This window comes from Grus americana, unplaced genomic scaffold (assembly GCF_028858705.1).
Source record: "Grus americana isolate bGruAme1 unplaced genomic scaffold, bGruAme1.mat scaffold_44, whole genome shotgun sequence".
Classification (NCBI taxonomy): domain Eukaryota; kingdom Metazoa; phylum Chordata; class Aves; order Gruiformes; family Gruidae; genus Grus; species Grus americana.
In genome coordinates, this window is record NW_026561703.1 from 85,872 (window position 1) to 102,317 (window position 16,446).

Consider the following 16,446-nt stretch of genomic DNA (forward strand, 5'->3'; position numbering starts at 1 on the left):
TTTAGAATCCGTCCAAATGTTTACCCTTTTCCCTTCTGCCATCCGTAAAGCCTGCTTCAGCGCCACCAATTCTGCTTTCTGCGCTGATGGATTTGCAGGTAGTGTCCCTGACTCCAATACCTTGTCGGTGGTAACAACAGCATATCCGGCTATTCGCCTTCCCTCTTGCACAAAGCTGCTTCCATCCGTAAACAGTTCCAGATCAGGATCCTTCAAAGGTTCGTCCTTCAGGTCCGGTCTGCTGGAATAAACTTGTTCAATAGTTACCAAGCAATCGCGTTCCAATTTCTCAGTAGGATTTTCTGTTGTCAGGAACATTGCTGGATTTACAAGTGCTGTGGCTTTTAATTCCACATCATCTTGTTCCAATAGGACAACCTGGTATTTCAACATTCTGCTAGGGGATAGCCAGTGACCCCCCTTTTGTTCCAAGACAGTTATAACCATGTGTGGTACATATACCACTATCTTTTGGCCCATGGTTAATTTTCGGGCTTCCTGAATCAGCAGCACTGTCGCTGCCACGGCACGCAAACATCCCGGCCATCCTTTACTCACGTTGTCAAGTTGTTTAGAGAAGTATCCCACTGGTCGCTTCCAGGATCCCAGCCGTTGCGCCAGCACTCCAAGGGCCAGATGTTGCCTCTCGTGAGCAAACAGTGTTTTTGTCTTACCGGCTTGGCTCCAGGTTTTAAAGGCACCTTTACCGGTTCTGCCAGTTTGGATCATCCTGGAACTTCACTTGCCCATACCAAGGGAGTGACTGCATTGTCCACCGCTTCTGGAATTTGTTCTTCTTTGGAGGAATTCTGTAACATAAATACTCTCGCCTCTATGGCTTTTGATTCTGGTATTAGTAATCTGATTTCTCCATCTTTAAAAATTATTTGTGCATCTAATTTGCTTAATAAATCTTGTCCCAATAAGGGCAACGGACATTTGGGCACGTACAAAAATTGATGTGTTTTACCTACTATTTTCCCAGCTTAAATTTTAACGGTTTCAAGAAAGGCCAGTTCTCTTTTCGCCCCGTCGCACCAACACCCTCTGCTGATTTATGGCTGAGTTTCACTTTACACATTTATTATTCTCAGTCAAGATTGCCAGAATTTTTCCCTCCCTTTGCATTTGTCTGACTTCTTTTTCTTTTTCTCTGTTGTTATACACAGTCCAGGCTACTTCAAGCATTTTACCTAAGTCTCTGGACTCAGCCCCTTCCAGTTTCTGGAGTTTTTCTTCTAGGGCTGATTGTCCCATAAATATAGAGGCCAATTGTTTAGCTTCTTCCGTGGTGGTTTTTGTTTTGTGGGCCTTTTTTTTTTTTGTTTGGTGTTGTTTTTGTGGGGTTTTTTTTTGGGGGGGGGTCCAAATTAGTGTATTTTCTAGCAGTCACCTTCAGTCTTTCCATAAAGGCTGAAGGGGACTCATTTAATTCTTGTCTCACTTCATAAAGTTTAGACCGATTAATTGCTTTTGGCATTGCATATCTATCACCAAACAAAATCCACTTCTGAGATCTAGTCAGCATCCCTCTGGGTCCCGGTTGATTAGGGTCCCACTCAGGATTTGTGGATGGAAAATTCTGGTCTGCTGTCCCTTGTATAATCCCATTAGCATGAGCTCCTTCTACTTGTTTTCTGGCCGTATTTAATACCATTTTCTTTGCAGTATCTTCCAACAAAATATCCAATATTCAACCAATAATTCAACATCGTCATCTTCAAATTCACGTTTAAGACACCGTTTACCATTATCACAAGCTGAGCAATCTTTTTCCAAATGTTATCAGGTTCCTGCCCCTTTAATGCCATTATCGCGGAACCAGGTGAAAACAATTCACATTGCCTTTGCCATTCCGGATGATTTCGCAATGTGAAAAACAGATCTACATATGCCATTTCGTTCCATTTACCTTCCCTTTTACAAAATAACATTAATTGCAAAATGGTGTTATATTGCAATGTCCCATTTTCCGGCCACTTTTCCCCATTTTCTAAAGTGTCTAGTGGCCACCAATGATGACAATATTCAATCAACTGTTTCCGAGTCAAAGGATCAACATTTCCCAGATCTTTCCAGTGCTCCAAAATGCATCCCAGTGGTGTTTTTCGTGGGCTTGGTTTCTTACTCGGAAAAGTGCCCATCTCCCAGGGACTTAGTGATTGTGATTGTGCACTATCACAAGCACTCAGTCAGAGGGACCCCAACCCGTGTTAGAGCTCCCTCAGGGATTTCCCCTGCCACCGGAAATCCCAGGGATTTCTCCTGCCACCAGAAATCCCAACCTTGGAGGCTTCCCCTCCCCTCTGGGCCCTGCTCCACAGGCTTTCGCCTAGCAGAGACTTTTACCTGAGACGTCTCTCCAGCCCAACTCTGCGCAGCTTTCACCGCGCCTTACGAGCAGGCCTCCCGTGCTCTTCGCGTGGGCCTGTCCCGATACGGGCCTGTCCCGATGCGGGCCTGTCCCGGAGCCACGGGGTCCTTACATAAGGTACCTTCACATACTTCAATTAAATGAGAATGCCTTTACCTCTCCCAGGGGTCTTGCTCAAAGCTCTTCGGTCCGGGGATCGGAGGTTCTCCCCGAGAATTCCCCGGTGCCGGCTGGAGGTCCTGCGATCCCACGGATCCGTCGAGGTTCAAAAGCAGTGTCCCACCTGGGTCGCCAAAACTGTCACTGAAATCCGGGAATAAACCTCGTAACACCAATGTAGTGTTAAAAGGCAGGCATTCTTTATTGCGGCGCTGGATGCATGGGGGATAGCTCCACCCAACGTGCATGCCAGGTAATCACTAATACACCAGTTATATAGCATCAAAACATACATATTCATCGTTTTTCTCAGAAAGGGCAGTCCTATGATAATCATTTCTTGGAATCCATTTCCATATTCTCCTCCCCGTCACGCATGCTCAGTGATTTGAGTCGGTGGTCCTCAAGGGTCTCTGGTGGTCGTCAGTGGTCTTGCACCTGTGTCCGCTGGATGACCCTCTTCTTGCAGGCATGCGCAGTGTCCTTGCTGTGGATGCACCTGTCCATAACGACTTACTTCATAAGATTAATATCTCCAAACCTATTGTTCAGTTTGGTAGGGACTGTACATGGGACATAGCAGCATTGTACCTTGCCATGGTCAGTTAGCTTCATTACCTATTACCTTGGTTACAAACTAATTATCTCAACCTGATCCTATAGTTTCTGTTTCACGGCCCCTATCCCACGGTTACAGTCCTGTTGGCAAGAGTCAGCTGGAAGCAAGGGACATGGTCTCAGCAGCCCCACAAGAACTGGATGCTGTTGTCCTTCTCTCGCACCAAGCAGCATCCCTCTCTCCTGCCCACATCTCTGCGTGTCCCTCCTGACCTGCTGAGGATCAGCACCACCCTGCACCTTCATCTCCAAGGTGGGAACAAGGAGCAGATCTTCTCTGTCCACCTAACCTTTTTCTCTTTAGCCTGGGAAGGACCTGAAACGATCCTATGTTTAGGCATGTCCACCAGCAGTGGAAGATCAGTGCTGAGCAGAGCCGCCGCAGCTGCCTTGCCGTGCCGCTCAGAGGCAACCTTCCTTCCTGCTCCCATTCCCCAGCATCTCCTTGGCCTTCGGGCAGCTTTCAAAGCTCACAGGCAGGCAACGCCGAGCCATGGGAACGCCCCGCTCCTACTTTCTCCCTAATATTTCCACAGTGAGTAAATCTCCATCCTTTTAGGGCTCTCAAATCTATTATTTTTACATTTGCAGTGGATTCCCTGGCCCTGTTATTAATGAAAACCTCCAGGAAAGCTCCTCAAATACAGCTTTGACTTTCTGCCCAGGACCTGTGGACAAGGGGGTAAAAAAAAATAAAAAATAAGGCAACATTAATAAAGCAGGAGGTTTCTATTAAGTCTGAGGGACTGGACGCTCTGGCTTTCTTGGATGCTGAAATCCTCTAGTGCGAGCTAAATCTCATACACTTCATTTTCCCAATCTCTCCTTCAATATATTTTAAGAGAACATTGCTAGTAGCAGAGTAAATAATGCCCTAACTGCAAACGTGGGGTCTGCAGGGTGGTGTGGGGTCAGCCTATGGGCTGTGGCACTCTCCACTGTGCTCTGCTTGTGGTCTCAGCCCTCACTCCGTAATCAGGGGGTTGAGCTTGAAGAGGTTTTAATTAGCCGCGAATACAAATAACAAGCAATTCCTTGGAGGCTGGGGAAGGAAGTGGGTGAGCTAACGTTATGGAGATGTGCACTGAGTCACAAAATAGGCAAATCAACGAGCTCTGTAACCAACACCACTATATTCCTCACCCCATGGCTTTTTAACGAGTAAGATTGGGGTGTTAAATTCTGATTCGCATTATACGAGCAACCCATATTCTCTAAAGTTGAGTATTAACCTTTTTAATCCTTTTTGGCCTCTATTTTCAATGGGTATTATTTTTGTCTTACCGGATTTGTTCCAGGTCTAAGGATAATTCTTACGGGTTCCGCTCTTCTGGATCTACCCGGGACCTCATTAGCCCATACCAAGGGTGTCGCTGCATTCTTCACCTCCTCGGGAATTCCTTTGTTAGTCTTCGGTTGTTCCTGCAACATCAAAACTCTTGCCTCGATGGCTTGAGATTCAGGGATTATGTATCATCGCTCAATTGTCTTTGATAAGTATTTAACAGAATAAGTCACCCCAGTATCTACAAGAAAATCTATTTTCCATTTCCCCAGCTCTACTGTAGCCAGGGGTTCTGCTGGGGAGGTTTCCCCCGGTCCCCTTCAGGACTTAGTTCAGGGGAACTGACGTGGAAAGGGAGCTGCTTCTTGATCGTATGGTGCCTCCTCCAGAACCTCTGCACTGACAGGAATAGGACCCCTAAAACGGTCCTTACTCTTTCCAATGTCCCAGTTCTTTCCAATAGGCACACTGATGATCTCCTAAGGTATCCCTGGTTTTTTGTGCTGGAGGGGCCTCGCCTCTCCCCCCATAGTATTGCCGTCCTCCCCTGAAGTTGCTGTTTGCTGACGCTCCCTGCAGTGCAGCTCTCAGGTTACCCTCTCTTTCCCTGTCTCTCCGTGCCTGTCTCCGCTCTCCTTCGTTTTCTCCTTGCTCTTCTCTAACTTTCTGCTCTTGCTCCCTGTTATCAAAGCCCAGCCATGCAACCTCCGACATCTCTCAGTAATTCCAAATCCTCCTCCTCCTCACGCCCGCACTTCAAACCCCGTTGCCCCGTACTACAAGCAGAGCAACACCTTCACAGCCTCCCGCTGCCTTTTCCTGCTTTTCTAATGCTGATGCCAGGGGGTCTTGCAGGGTAAACCCACAGTCCTTCAGCCACTCAGGATGATTTCACAGGGTGAAATACACATCAACATAAGGTACCTCATGCCATTTCTTCTCCCTTCTACAAAACAACATCAATTGTAACATTGTCCTTTTATTCCAAATTTTTATTCTTGGGCCATTTTTCCTGATCATCCAATTTATCCATCGGTCACCAGTGATGATAATATTTTATCAGAGTTCTCTTATCTGTTACACCTCCCGGTGAACCTTCTGTTTCTTGCCAGTGTCTCAGTATGCATCCTAATGGACTCTTCTTCAAGATTCATCCGCTCTGATCGCTTCTCATTTTACTCGTTTAAATGTCTATCTTGCCAACCACGAACAATCTTTACTATTTCGGTAGCACGCTCCTTCTTTTCCCAAGGGGTCCACACTTTACACTTACTTAGCACACTCTACGGCTGTCCCAGATTGCATTCACAATCTCTGTTTATACCGTAAACATGCAAAAATAATTATTGGTTTACACTATTTTTCAGGTTGTAAAAGGCAATATTCTGGTTCCCACATTTACCAACAATTCTACTTCAGGGGCTGCACCATTCAGATTTTTAGTTAGTCTTTTAACACGGCAATAAAGGACATCCAAACTTACACGGCAATGCTACTATTAATCTAAGCTAATTACCCACAATATTGGGCCCCCTTTACCAGGTTTCCTCAAACTTTGTGTCTTTTTTCTAGTTCACACCCAAGGACTGTTCCCCTATTTATGGCTTCTCTTATCCCGTTTCTACATTCCAACTCTTTTACTAATTGTTTTCTTTCGTACTGGAGCATGAGAGAGGCGAAGCCTGAGTTTGTGGGGCCTGACTCAAGTGTTGCCAAGTTATACGTTGTGTTTTAAAATTGGTCTAGGCTAATTAGTTTCCCTTATTCATTCCTTTTTGAAAATCAGAGGCTGTGTTTACATTGCCAGGGAGTAAAAAAGTCACACGAGTGCCTTGGTACCAAGAAGCCACCTCAGCATAGTTGTGGGGTTCTCCTGTGCATAACTTCACCTGCTTCCTAGTAGACACGGTGCTGCCCAAGCTCGGGGGTTTCCAGTGCTCAACCCAGCTTGGCCTGAGCCACATCAGGAGTTTCTACCCTGTGCAGCAAGAATTTCAGAAACTTAGGACAAAGCGTTCCGTCCCTGCTGTTCTGCTCACACATACCTTGGTGTAAGAGAGATTGGTAATTGGCAAGGAAAGAATTCCTTGTTGATTTGAGAAATCTCCAAGTGACCCACAGAGAACCCAGTCATCTGGAGGGTACGTCCCTACTGAGCACGTGGCCCGTGGACTGAGCTGCGAGATAGGGAAGCTCCTGATGTCGGCTTCAAAGCAAGCCTCCTCCATCTGGTTTTGCTCCAGGTGGCTGCTTGGTTGCCATTTGTTTTCAAAAGACACTAGCACTGGGAATTCAGCTTGGGGGCTTGGAGAGGGAGAGAAGAAGCAAGCATGTCTTTCCCAAGGGCAACTGCTTGGTGCTGGGAAGGACGCCCCTCTGTAGCAGCGTCAGCGTAGCTTACGGGTGATGCAAAGCTGAGAGGATCTCCCAAGTCAGTGCTGCAGGAACGTGGCAGTTTGAGGACCGTGTTACAGCTCTTCTTTTGCATATCACTGTTGCTCAGGCAGGGTGAGAGCTTTGGTTTCCATTCCTGTTATCTCCAGGAGGAGACGGCCATGGGAACCACCGCTGCTTATGCAGTTCTGTGCAAAACAAGCCTGTGGCATGAGAAGAAAGATTTGGAAGACTTTTTTACTGCCTTCCAAATGATTTTGCACACTCAAGTAAAAGAAAATCCTCTCAGTTACTGAGATTGAATTAACTTTTTATTTTCCCTCTCCTTCAGGCCCATCCGAGGAAAATGGAGGAACAAATTGTATGGGGGACATTTGGGAGTTGAGGGGGTGTAGGTGTGAGATTTCAAGTAGTTTGTGCGTGGCAATAGTGAGAGAGCCTGTATTGTTCCATTGCATTTAGGGCTAACTGCCTGCTGCTGATCCTCCCTCAGCTCTCTCAGACGCACATCAGTCTGTACAGCCTTAGCACATATGTCGGTGAAAGAACAGAGGGTGCAGAAAATTAGCAGAATGAGCTTTTTTAAACACCTTCATTGTATCATATTGCACTGCAGCCTTAAAATCAGGGTTAGCGAGAACGTTTTTCTCCAGCTGCAAGCTTTAAGCAAATACTGATAAGTGATATAAATGAGCAATATCAGGGCAGCAAGTAAGGTCTTTTAAATCTTTTAAATTGTTGTGGGGTTTTTTTCTTTGAATCGCTTTAAGACTTGAGTTACAGTAAGGCAGTTTCTCATCTGCTCTGCCAGTCAGCACAGTACGCTTATCTGAACATCCCACTATTAGCCCAACTGAGCTACATGAATGTCACATTTGCAGTCGGTGCTGCCATTTCATTGGACTGTTTTACTGTTTTACAGCATAGCTCTGCTCTGAAAATGTTAGAGACTATAGCTAAACACTGAGAGAAGCTAATGGATGCTGTGTGCTTTTTTCCAACTTAAAGAGCATGGACAAGTTCAGAAATTTTTGATAGAGGTGATATGAAGATGAATTAAGAACATAAATGAATTCAGGTGGAATTTCTCTGTATCTGCTAAAATGCTGCCTTTCTTCTTCCCCTTGAGGTAGAGTCCATTTAGTGGGAGACTGTTCTCTAAGTACTGGAGACCTTGAGCGTGAACGGTATCTTCTGGATGGGGGTGCCCTTGCCCTTGAACGGTGATAACCATCTGACCTTGACCTGCAACGATTGTTACGACTCTTCCCTTCGCCTCTTCTTGGATACGGTGGCGATCGCGAGTGGGAACGAGAGTGGGAACGACTAAATGAGTGAGAGCAGGAGGCAGTGTGGGAGAAGCACTGCAGGGAGACTTGGACCTTAAAGAAACCCAAACAAACCGACGAAAACAATAGAGGAAGTTAATTCAAACCAGTCACTGGGATGGGAAAGAAGGTCTAAATCTTGGGGGACCTCAAGTCTGGTGGCCTCCTGGAGAAGAAACAATTACCGTGAGAGATTTGGTGCTTCTAGACAACAGCGCCTGCCTGGAGTCTGGTCGTCAAAAACCTTTGCAGAAAGGTATGTTGTGAAGGAGCACCAAAATAGCTTGCTAGTGACACACACCAAAGGAACTCACTCGGGGGGAAGACTGCTGCCCCTGCCCGGTTTTGGTTGGGAGGTGTCTGCAGGAATGGTGGGCTGGCTGGTGTCAGGTGTTTCAAAGGTGCTATGCGGCCACAGCACCGCTTGTCTCACCTCTGCCTCAGCATCCAGGGCCACCTTGGCCCCAAGTGTCACTGAATGGACAGGCAGCCTTGTGCCGGGTACCGCTGCAAGGCTGGGAAGTGGCAGTAACTCCTGCCCCTAGTCCTGCCCCAAATTCAGCCTCATGGCTATTCCCTGTCTCTCGCAGGTCCTTTGCAATCCACAGCACGTGGGCAAGCAGCCTGAAGCACAACACCCGACGCACAAAGCCTGGCTGTCTTCCTGCCGCCACTGGAGTCCCTTCCTGCGAGTGAGCTGCTCGCCCTCTTCTTTCTCTGCTCTGGATCTGCCACCACGAACTGAAGGGCCACTGGAGCTGGGGGGTCTACAGCCCTGATTTACCATTCCAGAGGTAAGGAGAGAAAGTGACCGTCCGAGGGTTTCATGGGGATGGGAGAGCAGAGCTAAAGGTAAAAATAGATTTCCTCTGATTTCCAATATAACCTACAAGTAATCCACAGAACATCAGATCATCCTTTCACCTCTGGCTAATAAGAAAGCCTTGTCACCTCTTGATCATCTGCTGCCATTTTTTCCCCCTTTTCTCCTGGCAAAACTTGTCAAATTCACTTTCCTCTAAACTGTTCATGGTTTTGGTCAATCTGCTTGCTCTGAGGAATCTATTTCATGGACAAACTCTAACCAGTTCTGCTCAGCATGAACTTCCAGAGCACAGCCTGGAAACTGGTGACAACCCACTGACTTCAGTGCTAGAAAACTATTTTCTTGGACTTCACGCTTTTCCTATGCAACAGTGTGGTGGGTGGACCCTGGCTGGGGGCCAGGCGCCCACCAGAGCCGCTCTATCACTCCCCTCGTTCACCAGGCAGGGGAGAAAAAGTATAACAAAAAGCTTCTGGGTCGAGATAACGACAGGGAGAGATCACTCACTGGTTTTCGTCACGAGCAAAACAGACTGAACTTAGAGAGGATATTCATCTAACTTATTACTAAGCGAAACAGAGTAGAGGAATGAGAAATAAAATCAAATCTGAAAACACCTGCCCCCACCCCTCCCATCTTCCTGGGCTCAACTTCACTCCCAGCTTCAACCTCCGCCCCCCCTCAGCGGCACAGGGGGACGGGGAATGGGGGTTAGGGTCAGTTCATCACACGTTGTTTCTGCCGCTTCTTCCTCCTCAGGGGGAGGACTCCTCTCGTCGTTCCCCTGCTCCAGCATGGAGGAGTCCCTCTCACGGGAGACAGTCCTTCACCAACTTCTCCAACGTGAGTCTCTCCCACGGGGTGCAGACCTTCAGGAGCAGACTGCTCCAGCGTGGGTCCCCCACGGGGTCACAAGTCCTGCCAGCAAACCTGCTCTGGCGTGGGCTCCTCTCTCCACGGGTCCACAGCTCCTGCCAGGAGCTTGCTCCAGTGTGGGCTTCCCATGGGGCCACAGCCTCCTTCAGGTGCCTCCCCCTGCTCTGGTGTGGGGTCCTCCATGGGCTGCAGGTGGAATCTCTACACCCCCTCATCCTTCCTCCATGGGCTGCAGGGGGACAGCCTGCTTCACCATGGTGTCTGCAGAGTTTCTACATCTTCTCACTCCTCTTTCCGGCTGCAAAAGCTCCCTCTCTAACTGTTTTTTTCCTTTTTAAATATGTTATCACGGAGGTGCTGATGGGCTTGGCCTTGGCCAGTGGTGGGTCCATCTTGGAGCCGGTTGGCATTGGCTCTGTCAGACACAGGGGAAGCTTCTAGCAGCTTCTCACAGAAGCCACCCCTGTAGACCGCCCCCCCGCCCCCCCCCCAGCTACCAAAACCTTCCCATGCAAATCCAACACAAGGGTGCTGGAAGAACTGTGCCCGGCACACTTTGCCCACCTTCCTCTTCACTCTCCCCCTGGATCTTAATGCAGAAGGAGCTTTTGGAAACCAAAATTATCCTGCTCTTCCCAGGGTACGTTCCCAAAGTGTCTTCCTGAAGATAATCCGTCCGCTAGCAGAGCCCTGGCATGGATGTTGCTATTCTGGTCCCTGCAGTAACAGGAACTGTTTGGCATGACTTGTCAGGACCTGCTTCATCCCAGACATGAGATCACAGTCTCATTTTTTATTGATAAATAAATACATTTCTTCCAGGGCTGGAGCCATGATGGAAGCATAACTGAAGGCTTCGTGAGTCTGCCGGCAGCCCGAGACCTCCTTGGTGCTGGGCAGGGGGAGAAGGTGCTGCAGGAGAGGATGGAATGTGTTGTCAGGCCAGACCTCCAGACCTGTCTGGAGGTGTTTGAGATCTTGGGCTCTTCCTCCAGCGCTGGTCTACTTGGGACAGGAACGGGCAGCAGTGCCGCACTGCCAGGCACTGGGACTGTGGTCCCTGTGTGTCCCTTTGCAGTGCCCAGTGCCTGATCAAGGGGAGAGAAAGGGCATTAGAGAAGACCTTAAAGTGTGGGGGATTTTTTTTGATATGAAGGCACCACTAAGGAAAGCTATATCTTTTTTTTTCTCCAAAGAAAAAAAAGGAGAGACTAAATGGGAGCACATCAACACATGCAAACCACGGCCTAGGGCACTGTGCACAAACATCAGCAGGCGTGCCAGGCAAGATGTAAATGAAATGTGGGCCCTGGTTTGCACAGAAAAAACCACAAGTGCAGAAAATGGGGAGGGGGGGGAGAAAAAGAGATACTGGGAAAAGAAAGTGCTACAGAAAGTCAGGAGACCAGAAGGAAAAAACCAGGAACCAGTACAATAACAGGGAAAAAACCCCCAAAGCAACAAAAAACCCAACAGACTAAGAGAAAGCAAGAGGAAGAGAAGCCATTGCAAAGGATTATTGTTCTCGCCTGTTTTTTTCTTTCTCCATTACCTGAACCTGTCCCCAGGTGACTACAGGATTTCATTAAGTCACTGTGTGACCCCTAGAAGAGTTTTATGGCCCAGAACAGACCCCAGTGGCCATGATGACCCAAAGTCACTGGCCCACTAGCCAACAGATCTGCTGAAGCCCTGCCAGCACAGGGGACCCTGTGTCCACTGCGCTGAGCCCTCCAGGCTGCAGAGCAAGAGCCATCAGAGCTTCAGATGTTGCAGGGTCCTGGATGGGGTTTCCATTCCTCCCCTGGAAGGTGCTGCCCCTTCAGAGCAGAACAGGGTACAGGAGCATCCCTTAAAGCCGAGTTAAACGGCTGTCAGGAGCCCCTGGCTGATTTTGCAATGCAGGGGGCACTCGCGCGTCCCCTTCCATGGGCCGAGTGGAGCCCGAACACAGTTACCAAAGTACCAAAGAAGAGAGAGGGAAAGCATTTTCACTGTTACTTATTTAGTTATTTATTTTTTACTTGTCCAACCTTGAAAAGAACGAACGAGACAGCTAGAAGGGGCCTTAATGCTGAAGGCCAGCACTCCTTCCTGGCAGGCCTGTGGTGGTCTGCCTCTCCAGAGGAGCGGCTGTCTCTTACGTCTTTGCTTGACACACTGCTGTTCTTCGTGTGCCGCCGTGGAGCGTCTGGCTTCCTCTGCAGCCTCCCGTCGGGCAGCCTTCTCGTCTCCAGGCCGAAGAGACCCCGTCTCCAGGCCCCAGGGACCTTGGTGGCCCGCTGAGGGACTTCTCCTGGCGCAGCGGCTGAAGCTGTGACGCCATGTTGTCTTGTCCCCTTTTCTCGGGGCTCAGTGCAGAAGAGATGACACCCCTTCAGAAGGGGTGAGGGGTAGGGCAGAGGACGGGGGACGGGAAGGAAGCCTGCAGGCCGGCCAGGCGCGGAGGGTCAGCCTCCCGGCTAGCGCCGAGCGCGGAGGCAGGGCCGGCGGTAGGGCACTGGCCGGATGACCCTACGGCACCGCGTCGATGGTGGCGTGGAGGGGAGCCCTGGCACGATGTTGTGGTGCCAGGGGAGCCATCCTGGAGGTGGATCCACCTCCATCGGCTCCTCCTCGTCTTCAGGTGGATCCACCTCCATTGGCTCTGCACCATCAGCTACGTGGAAGAGGACCGCGTAGCTGATGGTGCCTCCCCTCTGACGCAGCCTCTTCCTCCGCGCCTCCTGCAGCTCCTCCTGTGGGCGCCCACACAGAGGTGAGCGCCCGCTCGCTTCCCATCGTTGAGCCTTCATTCTTCCAACTAGTGGAGAGTCTGAGGACTCGAAAGCTCAGCGAATGTGGGACAAGTGCTGGGGGGCCAGTATTTATAGGGTCCGGAACAGAATGTGGTGAGGTAGCTTGTGACATCAGGAGGCCACTGTGATGGCTATGCAAATCTGCTGCCATTTTTCACTTTCCTCTAAACTGTTTGTGGTTTTGGTCAATCTGCTTGCTCTGAGGAATCTATTTCATGGACAAACTCTAACCAGTTCTGCTCAGCATGTAACTCAGGAGTCAAGAGTGCAGCCTGGAAACTGGTGACAACCCACTGACTTCAGTGCTAGAAAACTATTTTCTTGGACTTCACGCTTTTCATATGCAGCAGTAAAGGAAGAAAGTATAAATTCCTGAGGTGGCCGTAGCATTGTTGTCGCTCAAGCATGTATTGCACATGGTAATCCACCTTTCTTGGATTTTGGTTGTTCAGATGAGGCGCCTCCAGTCTTTCTCTTTCTCCTTGGCACAGCTGAATTTCTCCTGTCAAAAGGAACAGGGCTGTATTGAGGGAGGAGGTTGAATTTCTTCTCAAATGCTTCTTCCAACTGTGCTAAGCTAAAGGGCAGGCAAAACCAATCCAATTAAATGTAACTCTAGTTCTGTAGAAAAAAATATCTTGTTTAGGAGAATGTGTGCATATGTACATTCCTGTCTACATAATGTAGAGAGAGAGGGAAAGAGATAAGCGCGCACACACGGTAAACGTCATACTGTTAACCCAAGTTTGGGAGGAGAATGTACACTCCAGCTTCTGCATTTGTAACTCAGTACAAATTGATTAGTTGCGTATATGAAAATTAGAAAAAATACAGACATGGGTTTCACGCTGGGGACATTTAGCTCTGTTTGCTGCACAGATTGGTACAGGAGCTGTGTCTGCTGTGTGAGGGGAAGGAAAACAAGACCATAAAGAAACCAACCAATAACATGGTTTGTAAAACCTCACGTGAAAGTCCTAACATTGGAATGGAAACAATAACAATTCAAAGCAGAGGAATCCGAGTGTCCCAGAACAGTAGCTTGTTTCCCACTTCTCTTACCCAGCAGAGAGATGCATCAGCCCCAGTGCGTGAGGATTTACAAGCGGTGACTCAGACTGCAGCGTGGGGCTCTGCAGGGCTACAGCCCCCTCTCCCTCCGGTGCTGCTTTGCCAGCACCCGTTTCTCCTGACTTTTGTGGTACCCACCCCACGGATAGATTTTCACTGGGCTTTTTGTCCTGCCGGCTCCATCTGTTTCTCAGCCCCAGCTCTGTCTGCTTGGGAAGGGCGACGTGAGGCTGTGCCCCCTTTGCCACTGCTGGCACTCTTCCTCCAGGTGCCACCGCTCTGCCAGGACCGGTCATCTCCGGTGACACATGCCACCCTGTTTGTGCTGTAGCCAGGACTGCCTCTGGTCTGCTCCCGTTTACAGCAGTATCGCTTCGGAGTAAGACCGTCCATGCCAGTGCTGTGCTTTGGGGGAGCTGCATTCAAGCCCTGACAAGGAAGAAGAAAAATCAGAGGTGGCATTCCAGATTTTTCAGTTTCAATGGGAAAAGACTCCCAAGGCAGGTTCCCTCCAATCCGTGGGCCAGTCTCGATGCACCAGGTGTTTTGGAGAGGATAGCACTGTTCTGGTGTCAGATTATGTTCTTCCGTCCTGACACCCACCAAGGCTTTGTTTTAAGATATTTAGGAACTGGATCACATTTCTGTGAACCCTGCAACCACCTGCAGGCTTTGAAACCTGCCAGTTGCATGGTCTTGGGGTGCAAGTCGGAGGGGTTTTTCGGTTTGCGCGCTCCCATGCCCACTCCAGCAGTGGCACGGCTGATGGTGTGCCCCAGCTGAGGATGCCTCTGCAGGTACGCCTCATTTTGCAGAGCCAAGAATAGGAACCCTGACAAGCATCAGCATTTCCAAACCTGAATCTAGATAAAGTTAGTGCCAGGTGAGAGGTGGGTGACAGGGTCTCAGCTTGGGCTGAGCCCATGCAGAGGAGCTGCTGCAAGGCAAGAGTCCCTTTTCCTCGATGACAAGTGGCTTGAAGGGTTTGCGTTCTCCGCTCCACAATAACTTGTAGTAAGCAGGGTGCAATCTGCTAAACCTTATTGCAATTGGTTGTTTTTCCTGGTGGAAAAAGGCTTTACAATGGGTAGAGATCATTATGAAAGGAGGACCACAGCCTTTCACACGTGCTGGTCCTCCAGGTACATGCAAAGAGAGGTCTGTGTGGATACCAGAGCTCCTGCGAAGGAGCTCAAACACCCAACCAGCATGTTTCCAGCCAGCTGAGACCTCTGGCCACCAGTGGCCTGGGGGAGCGAGGGAGGGAGGGAGGGAGAAGTGAGTTTTCTTACCAGCTGGGGAAAAAAGGCAGTGAAGCCTATGGATGGAGACGGACTGCAGGGTCAGATGCCAAAGCAGCCTTCCTAGGGCTGCTGGTCAGACCCCTGACAAGCCCCGGTACCCTGGGAGGCAGCAGCCAGCCCTGCAGCCTGCTGGCGAAACACTTCAGCTCCAACACGGCTCCTCCTTCTGTGCTTTTCAACAGCCCTGCAGCCCCCCAGCCCACTGCGCTGGTGGGCCGGGGAGCTGGAGCCATTTTCCCAGCGCTCTGATCTAACAGCACCAGTGGGACTGTTTCCAGCACGCTGCCACTGGAGGGCTTATCGGCCTCCCTCCCTATCTCCCACCACCCCGGCCTGATAAACGAGGGGCTGGTGGCAGCCGGGGGAAGCGCCCAGAGCAGGGGCTGGAGCTGGGGACTGGCCAAACACAAAGGTGGCAGGGCTGGGGTGCTTCTCCCGTGAGCCCCTCCCTGTCAATGAGGATGTTGATACCTGTGACTATGGAAATCTTAAGATCAATTCAAGCAATTAGAGCCATTGCTCAATCCATGTAACCAAACAAAAGGGAAACCATTGTCACTTAGGAAACAATTAGTTGTAAGCTAAGGAGCTCTGGAACAATCTCATTTTAAAGAGCTGGGCCTTGGAAGAACAGATGTGCAAAAAAAGATAAGAGAGTTACAAGGTGATCCCAAAACCGGCCTTGAGGGATAAGGTATATGTGATACCAGGAGTGAGTCTGAAGACCCCCGAGGAGGTGTCAACAAACATGGGGGAAAGACCTTAGCATATGCTAACGAGTTCCCAAGGAAGATCCCTGCCTGTGATAAGCACTACTGGGAAAGATACTGAATATGTCTATGAACATAGTAGAAATACTTGCTAGTTTTGTCTTTTGGGTGTGCACCTTAGGTGGAGTTATCCCCCGTGCACCCAGCGCTGCAATAAAGAATGCCTGCTTTCTAAAACTTCCAAATAAGCCTTAGAGAGTGAACTATTTTGCCGCTTTCTGGTGACAGATTTTGGCACCGCAGATGGGACACTGCTCTGGAACATGGGCGGATCCGAGGGATCGCAGGACCTCCAGCCGGCACCGAGGGATTCTCGGGGAAAACCTGCGATCCCCGGACCAAAGAATTCTGAGCAAGGACCATCAACAAGGCAAAGGCATTCTTTCAGTATTATTTTCTGTTGCCTGTCCGCGGGTCGTAGCGAAAGCTGCGCAGGGTTGGGCCGTATCCCTGGGGCAAAGGGAAAGTACCCTTTGATTGAAACTGAAGGGTGAGTCTCCTTCCCGAAAGGGAAGCTCAGACGTTTGTCTGTTGAACCTTGAATACGGCCGTGATCGTAATGGTGTGGTTTTGTGTTTGTTGCTGTAGTGTTTGTAAGTGTGTAGTATTGTTGTAAAAAGCTGGGGTGAAATTGGTTTAGTGC